The sequence below is a fragment of the Macaca thibetana genome, chromosome 6, assembly GCF_024542745.1.
Source record: "Macaca thibetana thibetana isolate TM-01 chromosome 6, ASM2454274v1, whole genome shotgun sequence".
NCBI classification, from domain to species: Eukaryota; Metazoa; Chordata; class Mammalia; order Primates; family Cercopithecidae; genus Macaca; species Macaca thibetana.
The window spans coordinates 1,582,660-1,598,378 of NC_065583.1; the positions used below are offsets into that span (position 1 = coordinate 1,582,660).

General features: G+C 45.1%; 1 protein-coding gene and 1 pseudogene across 1 annotated transcript in view; both read left to right on the forward strand.

Moving 5' to 3' along the window:
* Nucleotides 1–15,719, forward strand: part of TBC1D9B (TBC1 domain family member 9B) — a 322,522-nt gene that overhangs the window by 86,388 nt on the left and 220,415 nt on the right. The gene's annotated exons all lie outside the window — the stretch shown is intronic.
* On the forward strand, nt 13,589–15,134 carry LOC126956937 (histone PARylation factor 1-like; annotated as a pseudogene).

Below are 15,719 nucleotides of genomic sequence, written 5' to 3' on the forward strand. Positions count from 1 at the left end.
GACCAGAGGCCAGGGTGTCTGTGTGGCCACTGAAGGAAGAGGAGAATCCTCAGGCTGAGTGCCCCTCACCTTGCTCTGAGCTTAGCCTCAGAGAGGAGCCCTTCCTTCCCTCCCCTTTTTCTTCCCTCCTCTTCTCCCTCTCTCCTTCCCTCCTCCAAAATTAAATACTTTTCTCTAATCATATTAATAATATATTGTTATTGGCCAGGCGCAGTGGCTCACGCCTGTAATCCCAGCACTTTGGGAGGCCAAGGCAGGCGGATCACAAAGTCAGGAGATCAAGACCATCCTGGCTAACACGGTGAAACCCTGTCCGTACTAAAAATACAGAAAAAAAAAATTAGCTGGATGTGGTGGCAGGCACCTGTAGTCCCAGCTACTTGGGAGGCTGAGGCAGAAGAATGGCATGAACCCAGGAGGTGGAACTTGCAGTGAGCCAAGATTGCGCCACTGCACTCCAGCCTGGACGACAGAGTGAAACCCTGTCTCAAAAAAAAAAAAAAAAAAAAAAAGCAGTTGGTACCATACATTTAAAGAACTAATACCAATCCTACTCAAACTATTCCAAAAAATAGAGGAGGAAGGAAAACTTCCAAACTCAGTTCCATGAGGCCAGTATTACCCTGATACTAAAACCAGACAAAGACACATCAAAAAAAGAAAACTACAGGCCAATATCCCTGATGAACATTGATGCGAAAATCCTCAACAAAATACTAGCAAACCAAATTCAGCAACACATTAAAAAGATTATTTAAGGACCGGGCACAGTGGCTCACACCTGTAATCCCAGCACTTTGGGAGGCTGAGGCAGGCAGATTGCTTGAGCCCAGGAGTTTGAGACCAGTCTGGGCAACATGGCAAAACCTCTGTCTCTACAAAAATGTTTTCAATTAGCTGGGCAATAATCACGCTGCTGCACTCAAGCATAGGTGACAGAGTGAGACCTTGTCTCAAAAAAAAAAAAAAAAAAAAGATAATTCATAATGATCTTGTGGGATTCATCCTAGGGATGCAAGGATGGTTCGACATATGCAAATCAATCTATGTGATACATCCTATTAACCAAATAAAGGACAACAGCCATATGATCCTTTCAATTGATGCTGAAAAAGCATCTGATAAAATTCAACATCCCTTCTTGATTAAAAACCCTCAAAAAACTGGGTATAGGATGAACATACCTCAACATAATAAAAGCCATATAGGATGGATCCACAGCTAATATCATACTGAACAGGGAAAAACCAAAAGCCTTTCCTTTAAGATCTGGAATAGGACAAGGATGCCCACTTTCACTACTGTTATTCAACGTAGTACTGGGAGCCCTAGCTAGAGTAATCAGACAAAAGAAAGAGAGGGCATCCAAATTGGAAAGGGAGAAGTCAAATTATCCTTGTTTGAAGATAATATGATATTATATTTGGAAAAACCTAAAGACTTCACCAAAATCTATTAGAATGAATGAACAAATTCAGTAAAGTTTCAGAATGTAAAATCAACATACAAAAATCAATAGCATTTCTATATGCCAGCCTCAAAAATCTGAAAAAGAAATCAAGAAAGTAATCTCATTTATAATAGCTACAAATAAAATATCTATAGATAAACGTAAAAGAAGTGAAAGATCTCTACAATGAAAACTGTAAGACATTGATGCAAGAAATTAAAGAGCACAAAAAAATGGAAAGATATTCCATGTTCACCGATTAGATGAAATAATATTGTTAAAATGTCCATACTACCCAAAGCAACCTACATGTTCAGTGCAATCCCTTTCAAAACACCAAGGATGTTCTTCAGAGAAATAGAAAAAAAAATTCTAAAATGTGTATGAAATCACAAAAGAGCCAGAATAGCCAAAGCCATCTTAAGCAAAAAGAACAAAACTAGAGGAATCACATCACCTGACTTCAAATTATACTACAGAACTATAGTAACCAAAACAGTATGGTACTGGTATTAAAACAGGCACATACACCAGTGGAACAGAATAGAGAACCCAGAAGTAAATCTACAGAGACCTCATTTTCTACAAAGGTGCCAAGAGCACACAATGGGGAAAGGACAGTGTCTTCAATGAATGGTGCTGGGAAAACTGGATATCCATATACAGAAGAATGAAACTAGACCCCATCTCTTACCATATAAAAAAATCAAAATGAATTGAAGACTTAAATCTAAGCTCTCAAATTATAAAACTACTAAAAGAAAACATTGGGAAAACACTCCAGGAAGTTGGTCTGGGCAAAGATTTCTTGAGTAATACTCCAAAAGGACAGGTGACCAAGCAAGAATGGTCAAATGGGATTACATCAGATTGAAAAGCTTCTGCACAGCAAAGGAAACAATCAACAAAGGAAAGAGACAACCCATAGAATGGGAGAAAATATTTGCAAACTATCTGACCAGGGATTAATAACCAGAATATACAAGGAGCTCAAAAAATTAAATAGGAAAAAAAATCTGATAATCTGATTTTTAAATGGGCAAAAGATCTGAACAGATGTTTCTCGGAAGAAGACATACAAATGGCAAACAGGTATATAAAAAGATGCTAGGGCAGGGCGCGGTGGCTCATGCCTGTAATCCCAGCAGTTTGGGAGGCCAAGGCAGATGGATCACTTGAGGTCAGGAGTTTGAGACCAGCCTGGCCAACATGGTGAAACCCCGTCTCTACTACAAATACAAAAAGTAGCTGGGCGTGGTGACGTGCACCTGTAATCTCAGCTACTGGGGAAGCTGAGGCAGAGGAATTGCTTGAACCCAGGAAGAGGCGGGGGTTGCAGTGAGCTGAGATTGTGCTACTACCCTCCGCCCTGGGTGACCAAGCGAGACTCAAAAGAAAAATGGGCAAAGAACGAGCAAACAATTCACCTACACATCCAAAAAAAAAATTAGGGAGTCCTTAAATATATGAAAGAGTGCACATTCCCACTCACAAAAAGAGAATTGTTAATTAAAATCATACCAACATATATTTTTGATCTATCATATTGTCAACCCACTCTATTGTCAAGTTTGTGGATAAATAGGCACCCATATTAGTTGGCTCAGGCTGCCATAACAAAATACTATAAACTGGATGGCTTCAACAACAAAAAAATTATTTTCTCACAGTTCTTGAGGCTGGAAAGTCTAAGATCAAAATGCCAGCTGATTTGGTTGCTGGAGAGGGCCCCTCCAGGCTTGCAGACAGCTGCCAGATTGCTGTGTGCTCCCATGGGTGCACAGAGAGCAAGCTCTCTGGTGTTTCTTTTTATAAGAGCACTAATCCCATTAAACTGGGGCTCCACTCTCATTACTTCATGTAACCTTAATTAACTCCTAACCCTGTCTCTAAATACCATTGCCCTGGGGGTTAGAGCTTCAGCATGTAAATGTGGGAGGGACACACACATTCAGTCCGTAACAGTTCTTGTGAAGGGCCATTGGGTTATGTCTATCAAAATTTACACTGCATTGATCTTTGACCAGACCATCCTGCTGCCTACTGATACAGCGATTGCTATGGGCTGAGTTGTATCTCCTCAAAATTCATGTTGGTGTCCTAGCCCCCCGTACCTCAGGATGGTACTGTATTTGGAAATGGGGCCTTTGAAGAGGAAATTAAATTGAAACCAGGTCATTATTGTGGGCCCGAAACAATCTGCCCGGTGTCCTTCTAAGAAGAAGAGATGGAGACACAGATCCACACAGAGGGCAGACCATGTGAGGACACTGGGAAGGAGCCAGGGAGAACGGCCTCAGAATGAGAAAAATCTGCTGACACCTTGACCTTGGGCTTCTGGCTGCCAGAACTGTGAGAAAATACATTTCTGTTGTTGAAGCCGCCCAGTCTGTGGTATTTGTTAGGACAGCCCTAGAAAAATATTACAGTGGCATGCACGCAAAATTCCGCATGTAGTAATTGACTCATTGCCACATCGTTCATGATAGAAAAGGGTGGTATCACTCTGAGTGCACATCTACAGGTTGCTGATGACATTAACTATGATCCATCTATCTGACAGGAGGCCATGCAGCTGTGCAGATGACGGAGGAAACACTGCGTGCTAAAAATAAAGGATGTTCACTTATGACATTAAGTTCAAAAAGTAAACGAACTGCAGGACAGACTACATAGTATACTCTCTTCTCACTTGTGTTAGAACAGAGGGAATAAGAACACATGATATTTATTTGTATTTGCATGAAAAATATAAAAAATGAAGTTTACACAGAAGCCAATGAAACTACTTACCTGTCTAGTGAGGATGATTGATTTGATCTCTGAACCATGTGAACATATGCTGGTGAATGTGTCCCATGTCGATGCTGCCCTGTGGACAAATCCTGCGTGGTTGTCTCCCATGTGGATGTACAACGTGGATATATCCCATGTGGATGTTATCCCCTGTGAATACATCTGTGTTACTGTATCCCGTGTGAAATTATCCACGTGCATGCCTCCCGTATGAATATGTCTCGTGTGGCAGCATCCGTGTGCATGTGCCCGTGTGGCTGTATCCATGTACATGCGTCCTATGTGGGTGTATCCCAAGCGAATGTTTCCGCATGGACGTGGCCCATGTGGATGTATCCCACCTGAAGCTACCACATGTGCGTGTGCTATCTGGTAGTCATTAATGCTGCTCACTGAAATTGCTGGTTTTCCTCCTCCTAGGCTCATGGTCAGATTGCATTTCCGCGTCGCTGGAAGTCAGAAGCAGCCATGTGACTTGCATAAGTCAATGAAGTGTGAGCAGAAGTGACAGATGCCATGTTCTTTCTCCTGCCCAGAGATCAGCAATGTTCAGGCAGTCGAGGCTCTGTCGGCCAGGATCCTCAAGGGAAATTACACGGAGTAAAGCTGCCAGCACCCGGGAACAGACACGCAGTATGAGTGAGGTTGAAGCCACAGAGACCTTGGCATTGTTACCACAGCATAACCAAACTTACCCTGACTGACACAGTTATTTATTTTAAAAACTAAGATTTGAATTAGGCCAGGCATGGTGGCTCACAGCTGTAATCCTAGCACTTTGGGAGGCCGAGGCGGGCAGGTCACCTGAGGTCAGGAGTTCGAGACCAGCTTAACCAACATGGTGAAACCCCATTGCTACTAAAAATACAAAAATTAGCCAGGCATGGTGGCACGTACCTATAATCTGAGCTACTCGGGAGGCTCGGGCAGGAGAATTGATTGAACCCTGGAGGCCAAGGCTGCAGTGAGCTGAGATCATGCCACGGCACTCCAGCCTGGGCGACAGAGCAGGACTCCATCTCAAATAATAATAATAATAATAATAATAATAAGACTTGAATTAAAAATAAAAACACAGGAATTAGTCTGTATCCAGCCAGGGGAGAGAAGTCACAGCGTAGGGGGGTCACCTCGTCTTGCTGCACTTTGCTTTATTGCTCTTCCTAGATACTGCAATTTTCCGAGTTGAAGGTTCGTGGCTACCTTGCACTGAACAAGTCCATCAGGGCCATTTTTCCAACAGCACGTGCTCACTTCCTGTCTCTGTCACGTTTTGCTAATCCTCCCAATATTTCACGCTTTTTCCTTATTATTATATCTGTTATGGTGATCTGTGATCAGTGATGGTTCAAGTGACTATTGCACTTGCTTTGGGCACCAGGAACCGTGCCCATGTAAGACAGTGAACTGAATCCATATGGGTGTGCTCTGACTGCTCCACCCACCAGCCATTTCCTGTTTCTCTCCCTCTCCTCCAGCCTTCCTATTCTCTGAAACACAACAATATTGAAATTTGACCTATTAATAACCCTACAATGGCCTCTAGGTGTCCAAGTGAAAGGAAGCGCCATGCGTCTGTCACTTTAAATCGAAAGCTAGAAATGATTAACCTAGAGAGGAAGGCTGCTGAAAGCCTTCTTTCATCTTAAAAGGTTGTTTTTCTCCTTCCAATTTGGAGAGAACTTAAAACATTTCCATGAGCCCCTAGAAGCACTCTGGGCCCTAGGCACTGTGCCTACTGCACCTGTAGACAGGTCAGCACTGCCCGGTGGGCAGGGTTAAGATGACTTGCTTGGCCAGGCTGCAGCCACCTGCTCACCTGGAGCCTAAGGAGGTGAGGTTCACCCAACCACATGAGCCGAGAGTGGGAGAGACGGGTCCACAAGAAAAACCCAGGGTCTTTCTCCAAAGAAGGCAGGATGTGGAAAGGTCCCACGCAGGCAAACCACAGATGACCCCAGGCCCGATGCAGCTGAGGCTGAGGTTGCAGTCCTCAGCGGGTCACCCCATTCTCAGATCCACACTTTTCTGGGGCCAGGCCTGAGGCTAAGCCGCGCGGGGGTGAGAGAACTGGGAGCAGGGGGAAGGGCAGGCAGAGCACTAACCCCTAGGACCTCTTTCCCTGGAGAGGCAGCAGTTTGAGAATAAAACCCAGAGGCCTTTCTGACAATGGTGGCTGATAGCAGACCTGGCTGAAGCCATTCGTTCTTTCTTTCAGTCAACTTTCATTAAGTGTTAAAACCTTTGATCTTACTTAATGGCAAAAAGACCTGCAGACCACACAGTGCTTTGACACAGAGGGGACGAAGACACGCCACGTTGCACGGCATGTAGAGTCTCCCTGGACTTCGAATTCGATGCCTTGTCACTATGCATCCCTTACCCTTCCCTTTTAACTAATAGTTGTCATATGTGTTATATCTGTATATATGGCAGACTCCATCAAACAATGTTATCATTTTCTCCTTTAGCAGCCATTCGTATCTTTAAAGAATTTAAGAGGAGAAAAATAGTCTGGTATATTTACCTGGACATGTAGCATTTCTGCTGTTCTTTCGTTTCTGAAGTCCCAAGTTTTGCTGTGGTATCCTTGCCCTTCAGCCTGAAGAACTTCCTTTAACATTCTCTTTCTTTCTTTCTTTCTTTCTTTCTTTCTTTCTTTCTTTCTTTCTTTCTTTCTTTCTTTCTTTCTTTCTTTCTTTCTTTCTTTCTTTCTTTCTTTCTTTCTTTCTTTCCTTTCTGTCTTTCTGTCTTTCTGTCTTTCTGTCTTTCTGTCTTTCTGTCTTTCTTTCTTTCTTGATGAGGTCTTGCTCCGTTGGCCAGGCTGGAGTGCAGTGGTGTGATCGTGGATCACTGCTGCCTCAGACTCCTGGGCTCAAGTGATCCTCTCACCTCAGCCTCTGGGGCAGCGGGGATTACAGAGGTGCACCACCCTGCCAGCTAATGGTTTTTATTTTTATTACTTAATTAATTTATTTATTGAAACAGGATCTCACTCTGTTACCCAGGCTGGAATGCAGTGGTACAATTATGGCTCACTGCAGCCTCGATCTCCTGGACTCAAGCCATTCTCCTGCCTCAGCCTCCCAGGAAGCTGGAACTATAGGCACATGCCCCCACACCCAATTAATTTTTTAATTTTTTGTAGAGATGGGGTCTTTCCATGTTGCTTAGGGTGGTCTTGAACTCTTGGGCTCCAGTGATCCTCCTGCCTCAATAACATTTCTTTTATAGCAGGTCTGCTGGCCACAAATGTCCTAGTTTTCCTTGATCTGGGAACATTCCTGAAGGAACGTTCATGGGATATATAGGATCCTGGGTGCTGTAGAGTCAATGTTTGCATCCCCTCAAAATCCATATGTTGAAACCTCAGCCATATTGTGATCGTATTGAGATGTGGGGCCTTTGTGGGGGTGCTAGGATCATGAAATCAGAGCCCTCCTGACTGGGATTAACATTCTTTTTTTTTCTTTTTGAGACGGAGTCTTGCTCTGTCATCCAGGGTGGAGTGCAGTGGAGTGGCGCAATCTCAGCTCATTGCAAGCTCCACCTCCCGGGTTCACACCATGATCCTGCCTCAGGCTCCCAAGTAGCTGGGACTACAGATGCCCACCACCTCGCCTGGCTAATTTTTTGTATTTTTAGTAGAGACGGGGTTTCACCATGTTAGCCAGGATGGTCTCGATCTCCTGACCTCATGATCTGCCCGCTTTGGCCTCCCAAAGTGCTGGGATTACAGGCGTAAGCCACCATGCCCAGCCAGGATTAGCATTCTTATAAAAGAGGCCCCAGAGAGCTCCCTTGTCCCTCCCACTATGTGAGGACACAGTGAGAAGCAGCTGTCTATGATGCAGAAAAGGGGCCCTCACTAGATGGCGAATCTGCCCATGCAGTAATCTTGGACTTCCCAGCCTCCAGAACTGTGAAATTCTCTGCTGTTTACAAGTCACTCAGCCATCACATTCTGTCATAACAGCCTAAATGGACTAAGACACTGGGTTAACAATTATTTCCCTTCAGCACTTGAAAGATGTTGCTCCCTGGTCTTCTGGCCTCTGGGATTTCTGGGGAGCAATCCACAGTCTGCTATTCTCCTGTATGCCATGTGTCACTCTTCTCTGGCTTCTTTCAAGATTTATTCTTCATCTTTCGTTTACATTGGCATGATTAAAATGTGTTTGAGTGTGGTTTTCTGTAAGTTTATCCTTTTGGAGATTTGCTGAGCTTCTTGAATCTGTATAAATGTTTAGTAAGCTTGGGAAATTTTCAGCCATTATTTTTTCAATGTATTGTTTTCTGCCCAGTCACCTTGTACTCTCTTTCTGAGACTCCAATAACACAAATCATCAACCTTCTCATATTGCCCCATGGCCCCTGAGGCTCTTTTTCTTTTTTCACTCTTTGTTTCTATTATTCAAATTGGATTGTTTCTACTGTTCTACCCTCAAGTCCACTCTTTCCTCTGTCATCTCCATTCAGTTACGTATCTCATCCACTGGACTTTTGATTTCAGATATTGTATTTTCCAGCTCTAAAATTTCCATTGGTTGTTTCTATTTGTGTGCTGAAAGCATTTACCTTTTCATGTTTTTTTCTAGGAATATTTGCCTTTACCTCTTGGGGCACAGTTCTTTTTTTTTTTTTTTTTTTTTTTTTTGAGTCAGAGTTTTACTCTTGTTTCCCAGGCTGGAGTGCAGTGGTGTGATCTCAGCTCACTGCAACCTCCACCTCCTGGATTCAAGTGATTCTCCTGCCTCAGCCTCCCAAGTAGCTAGGATTACAGGCGCGTGGTACCACACTCGGCTAATTTTTGTGTTTTTAGTAGAGATGGGGTTTCACCATGTTGGCCAGGCTGGTCTCGAACTCCTGACCTCAGGTGATCCACCCGTCTCAGCCTCCCAAAGTGCTGAGACTACAGGTGTGAGCCATCACACCTGACTGTCATTTTTTTTTCTAGGAATGTTTGCCTTTACCTCTTGGAGCACAGTTCTAAGAGCCGCTACAATGTCTGGGTTATCTGGAGACCAGCATCTCTTGCTGGTTAACTTTTCTCTTGAGAATTGGTCACATTTTGTTGGTTATTTCAACTTCAATTAATTTTGGATTGCATCCTGGACATATTGAATATCACGCCTGAGACCCTGGGTGTTTGTTAAAATTCTCCGGACAGTGACATTTTACTGTGGTGGCTTTAGCAAGCAATCGATCCTGACTAGGTTCAGATCATACATGCTGCCTCATCTTCTATGTGTGGTAGATGCAATGCCACCTTCATTTTCAAAGACTTTGCTTGGTGGAATGTAAGGTGGCACAGCTGCCCTGGAGTTAAGTGTGACAGTTTCTTGCGATGCTAAACATGACTTACCATGTGACTCTACAATGACACTCTTGGGCATCTGTCTCAGAGACGTGAAAACTCATGTTTAACAGAAACATGTACATGAATCTTCATAGTCACTGTGTTTACCACAGCCCAAAACTGGGAACAATCCAAATATCCCTCATGGGGGGAAAAGTTAAAAGAACTCTGAAACATCCATGCAATGGAATATTACTCAGAAATAAAAAGGAACTAGCTATTGATACATGTAGCAACTTGGATGGATCTTGCAGACCTTATGCTTTGCGAGAAAAGCTAATCTTAGAAGGTAACATACTGTATGATTCCATTTACATAACTTCTCAAAATGACAAAGCTACAGGAATAGAGAACAGATTAGCACTTGCCAGAGCACAGGGAAAGGCATGGAAGTGAGTAAACTGTACAGCGGTAGCACAGGGAGTTTGTAGTGACAGGAGTGGTTCAGGGTCTTGATTGTGGTGGTTACACAAATCTATACAAAAATTGCATAGCACTATACAAACACACACACACACACATGCTTGTAAAAACTAGTGAACTCTGAATAAGGTCTGTAGTCTAGTTAATAGCATTGTGCCAATGTCAACTTCCTGGTTTTAGTATCATACTACAATGTCTTATATAATTATATAAGATATCCCCATTGGGGTTGACAATGGAGGATAAAAATGGCAAAAAAAAAAAAAAAAAAAAAAAGAAAGAAAAAAGATATTCCCCTTGGGGGAAGCTGGGTGAAGAGTACACAGGATTTTCAGCACTATCTTCGCAACTTCCGATGAATCCATAGTTATTTAAAAGTGAAAAACTTTTTTTTTTTTTTTTTTTGAGATGGAATCTCACTGTCGCCCAGGCTGGAACGCAATGGTGTGATCTCAGCTCACTGTAATCTCCGCCTTCAAGCAATTCTCCTGTCTCAGCCTCCCAAGTAGCTGGGATTACAGGTGCACAACACCACGCTCAGCTAATTTTCATATTTTTAGTAGACACAGGGTTTCACCATGTTGACCAGGCTGGTCAGGAACAGCCAAATGTGAAAACCTTTTTTTTTTTGAGACAGAGTTTTGCTCTTGTTGCCCAGGCTGGAGTACAGTGGTGAGATCTCAGTTCACTGCAACCTCCACCTCCCAGGTTCAAGCGATTCTCCTGCCTCAGCCTCCAGAGTAGCTGAGATTACAGGCTCAAGCCACCATGCTCAGCTAATTTTTGTATTTTTAGCAGAGATGGGGTTTCACCATGCTGGCCAAGCTAGTCTAGTACTCTTGATCTCAGGTGATCTGCCCACCTTGGCCTCCCAAACTGTTGGGATTACAGGCGTGAGCCACTGCACTCGGCCGTGAAAAACTTTTAAAAAGACTTTGGTATACTACTCTGGGTCTGTTCTGTGCAACTTGCAGGCAAGCCTGGGATTTGCATTCATTCATCCACGGAATTAGGGACCCCTCCTCAGCCCTCTCCTCTTGGGGTTGACCTCACACTCAGTGGCTTCTGTGGGATTCCTCTCAGAGTTTTGTGTGCTCGTGCTGCTGGCACCATAGTGCAGCTTTGAACCTCAGCTGCCCTCATTTGAAGCAGGAGAGAAAAAAAGGGAAAATAAATGAACGCAAGGGCCTCCCTTCCACGCACGCTGCATGTTGCAGAAGGCCCTTTTCCAGTCCTCTGGCTAGAGAAATGGTATGTCATTATAAGATACACATTTGGTTTTCATCTGGGCTTCCTGGCCCACAACTCCTAGAATCCTTGGAATCTCCACAGTGGTGGCTTTCATGTGCTAAAGAGGTGGGTGAAGGCGGGCAGCCCCCAGGTAGCTCCAGGATGGGGCTGGTCACCAGAAAGACCCAGGCAGGACTAGAGGCCTGGGACTTCCAGCCTCACCCCCCAGCCTCCAGGGAGGGGAGAGGGGCTGAAGGTTAAGTTGTTCACCCATGGCCAGTGATTTAACCAGCCATGCCCATGTAATGAAGCCTCTGTATAACCTCCAGGATAGCTGAACACATGGAGGTTCCTGGAGGGCGGCGTGCCCAGGGAGGGCACAGAACCTTCGTGCCCCTTTCCCCATGCCTTGCCCATGCATCTCTTCATCTATATCCTTTGCAATACCCTTTATAACAAACCAGCAAACGTAAGTGTGTCCCTGAGTTCTGTGAGCTGCTCCCGCTCTAGCCAATTAATTGAACACAAGGAGGGTGTCATGGGAACCCCAACTTAAAGCCGGTCCGTCAGAAGTTCCTGAGGCCCAGACTTGGGAGTGGCATCAGAAATGGGGGCAGTCTTGGGGACTGAGCCCCACCCTGTGGGCTCCGACGATATCTCCAGGTAGATAGCATTAGTATATGGAGGACACCCTGATGCAGAATTGGTTGCTTGCTTGCTGGCGTGTGGGGAGAATCCCCCAACACTTGGTCACCGAAGCCTCCTGTGTTGCTTACTGTGGCGTGGTAGCAGAGGAAACACGGTTTGTGTTTTTTCTACTCGCACATGGTTCTCTTGGTGTCTTCTCTGCCCATACATGCTGCACAGTTCTGTACTGGGGCTGACCTCAGTTCAAAACCTGGAGACAAGAAAGAAAAAGAAACTGGGAAACTTGCCCTTGAATGGGTCATCCTTCAAGTTTCAGCTCTTCTCTCCAGTCTGCCTGCTCCTGTTAACACTGCAGAGTCCTTAGCTAGTGACTTGTTGATTTTGTCCCCAGTCGGCGGCATGGATGAATTGTAGTGGTCTCTTACTTCATCTTGGCCAGTTTCAGAATCCAAAATATAATATTTAACCTCCCTAATTACCATGCAAGACTAATATTAATTCTCCCATTTTATTTATTTTAATTTTTTTTTTTTTTTTTTTTGAGATGGAGTCTCGCTCTGTTGCTCAGGGTGGAGTGCAGTGGTGCGATCTCGGCTCACTGCAAGCTCTGCCTCTCGGGTTCAAAGGATTCTCCTGCCTCAGCCTCCCAAGTAGCTGGAATTACAGTTGAATGCCACCACATCTGGGTAACTATTTTTTTGCATTTTTAGTAGAGACAGAGTTTCACCATGTTGGCCAGGCTGGTCTCAAACTCCTGACATTGGGTGATCCGCCCACCTCAGCCTCCCAAAGTGCTGGGATGACAGGCGTGAGCCACCGCACCTGGCCAATTCTCCCATCTTAAGGATTAAAAACTTGAGGTTTAAAGAGGTATAGCCATCTGTCCAACCTGTATAGCCAATGCTAAGGTTTATCTCTATTTAAAATTAGCTGGTGAAACTTGTGTGGGGTGGAGTCAGAAAACAGGGGAGGGCAAAAGTAAACAGGTGATGGAAGAACAGAGTGGTAGGGGAGGAAGAGGGTGAAATGGGAGAGAAAAGGAAGAGAAGGCCAGGCACAGCGGCTCACGCTTGTAACCTGAGCGCTTTGGGAGGCTGAGGTGGGAGGATCACTGGAGGCCAGGAGTTCCTGGCCAGCCTGGGCAGCATGGCAAGACCCTGTCTCAACAACAGAAAATTAACCAGGCACGGTGGTGCGTGGCTGTAGCCTTAGCTACTCAGAAGGCTGGGTCACTGGGTCAGGAGGATGGCTTGAGCCTGAGAGTTTGAGGCTGCAGTGAGTTATGTTTCTGCCACTGCACTCCAGCCTGGGCAGCAGAGCCAGACCCCATCAAAAACAAAAACAAAAAAAGGCGCTGCAAGGCCGGGCGCGGTGGCTCACGCCTGTAATCCCAGCACATTGGGAGGCCGAGGCGGGCGGATCACAAGGTCAGGAGATCGAGACCATGGTGAAACCCCGTCTCTACTAAAAATAGAAAAAATTAGCCAGGCGCAGTGGCGGGCGCCTGTAGTCCCAGCTACTCGGGAGGCTGAGGCAGGAGAATGGCGTGAACCCAGGAGGCGGAGCTTGCAGTGAGCCGAGATTGCGCCACTGCACTCCAGCCTGGGCGACACAGCAAGACTCCATCTCAAAAAAAAAAAAAAAAAAAAAAAAAAAACAAAAAAAGGCGCTGCAGCTGCAGAATGGTCGGGGGTGGCAGGAGGCACAAGTCTGGCGGGGAGGGGCCTGTGAAAAAACAGTCGATGTGAAGAAAAGTAAATTCTGTGAAGATGATGTGATCTTCAAAAAGAAATAGAAAATGATTATAAGCTCTCTTCACGTGAAGATGTCGATGGCTTCTGGAAGTTCTGTGAAGAACTGGATCCTGAAAAGCCCGCTGGTCACTTTCTGCAAAGCCTCGGGCTTCAGTTAGTTGGTCCTTCTGATATCCTTGCTGGAAAACAAAAAACGAAGGAAAATTCAACAGGCCCGAATGTTAACCTTCATTGGAGGTTTTACTGTGATCCTCCTGAGTTCCAGACCATTACTATTGGAGATAATAAAACTCAGTACCACATGGGGTATTTCAGGGGTTCTACTGATGAACTTCCTGCATATGTTGGTATAAATGAAGCAAAGAAAAAGTGTACAATTGTTCCAAATGGAGATAATGTATTTACTGCAGTCAAATTATTTTTGATGAAAAAACTTAAAGAAGTAACGGATAAAAGAACACTGGGCCGGGTGTGATGTCTCACGCCTATAATCCCAGTACTTTGGGACGCCGAGGCAAGCAGATCACCTGAGGTAGGGAGTTCGAGACCAGCCTGACCAACATGGAGAAACCCCGTCTCTACCAAAAAGACAAAATTAGTCGGGCATGGTGGCGCATGCCTGTAATCCCAGCTACTCAGGAGGCTGAGGCAGGAGAATCGCTTGAACCCAGGAGGCGGAGGTTGCGGTGAGCCGAGATCACACCATTGCACTCCAGCCTGGGCAACAACAGCAAAACTTTGCCTCAAAAAAAAAGAAAGAAAAAGAAAGAAAAGAAAACTAATCTCTTGAAAAACATAGATGAAAAACTCACAGAAGCAGCCAGAGAAGTGGGGTACTCACTGGAACAGAGAACCACAAAGATGAAACAGAGAGATGAGAAAGTTGTGACGAAGGTCATTCGTGGTGCAGGCTTGGCTGTTCCAGTGGATAAAAATCATGTTGGGTACACAGAGCTCCCTGAAACACATGCTGACGTCAAGAGAATTTGCAAGACAATAGTTGAGGCTGCAAGGGAGGAGGAGAGACTCGAAGCTTTTGTTCCCATTCAGGAAATGATGACTTTTGTGCAGTTTGCTAATGATGAACGTGATTACGGCTCGGGGCTTGAGTTGGGAATGGAGCTCTTTTGCTGTGGCTCACATTATTTTCATAAAGTTGCTGGCCAGCGTTTACCTCTTGCGTATAATCTGTTGAAGAGGAATCTGCAGAAATTACTGAGGATCATTTCGCAAACAGAAGTAAAGAGAGGCCGGGCGCGGTGGCTCAAGCCTGTAATCCCAGCACTTTGGGAGGCCGAGACGGGCAGATCATGAGGTCAGGAGATCGAGACCATCCTGGCTAACACGGTGAAACCCCGTCTCTACTAAAAATACAAGAAAATTAGCCGGGCGAGGTGGCGGGCGCCTGTAGTCCCAGCTACTCGGGAGGCTGAGGCAGGAGAATGGCCTGAACCCGGGAGGCGGAGCTTGCAGTGAGCCGAGATCGCGCCACTGCACTCCAGCCTGGGGCACAGAGCAAGACTCCGCGTCAAAAAAAAAAAAAAAAAAAAAAAAGAAGTGAAGAGAACACAGAGCAACTTGCTGCATGAGTGAGGTGGCTTTGTTTGGTGTACAGTATTTCAAAGGATTAGTGTTAAACTTGTGATTTTTGTTTTGTTTTTAAGGAATACAAAAAATAAACATTTAATAAAAACATTTATAAGGTAAAGAAAAAAAATAGAAAAGGCAAAGGAGGAGAAAATAGAGAAGGTAATCTCCTTCCCCATGGGTCAGGACGGTACCAGGCAATGCAGCTCTACACAGAGAGCAGAACCCACCGCCTTCACACAGTCCCCTCCCTCATGAAGTTAGTGTGAGCACATCAGCCAGTCTGTGATGTCATCGTATCTCCTGTTCCAGTCAGGGGCTCGGGCTTAAAGCAATCAGCCCTGGCATCGCCTTGTTGATGCTATTCGTCCAGAGTGGTTGGGCAGGTATCAAAATCGGCTGAAGGCCATGTGTGGTGGCTCTTGCCTGTAATCCCAGCACTTTGGGAGGCTGAGGCAGGAGTATCACTTGA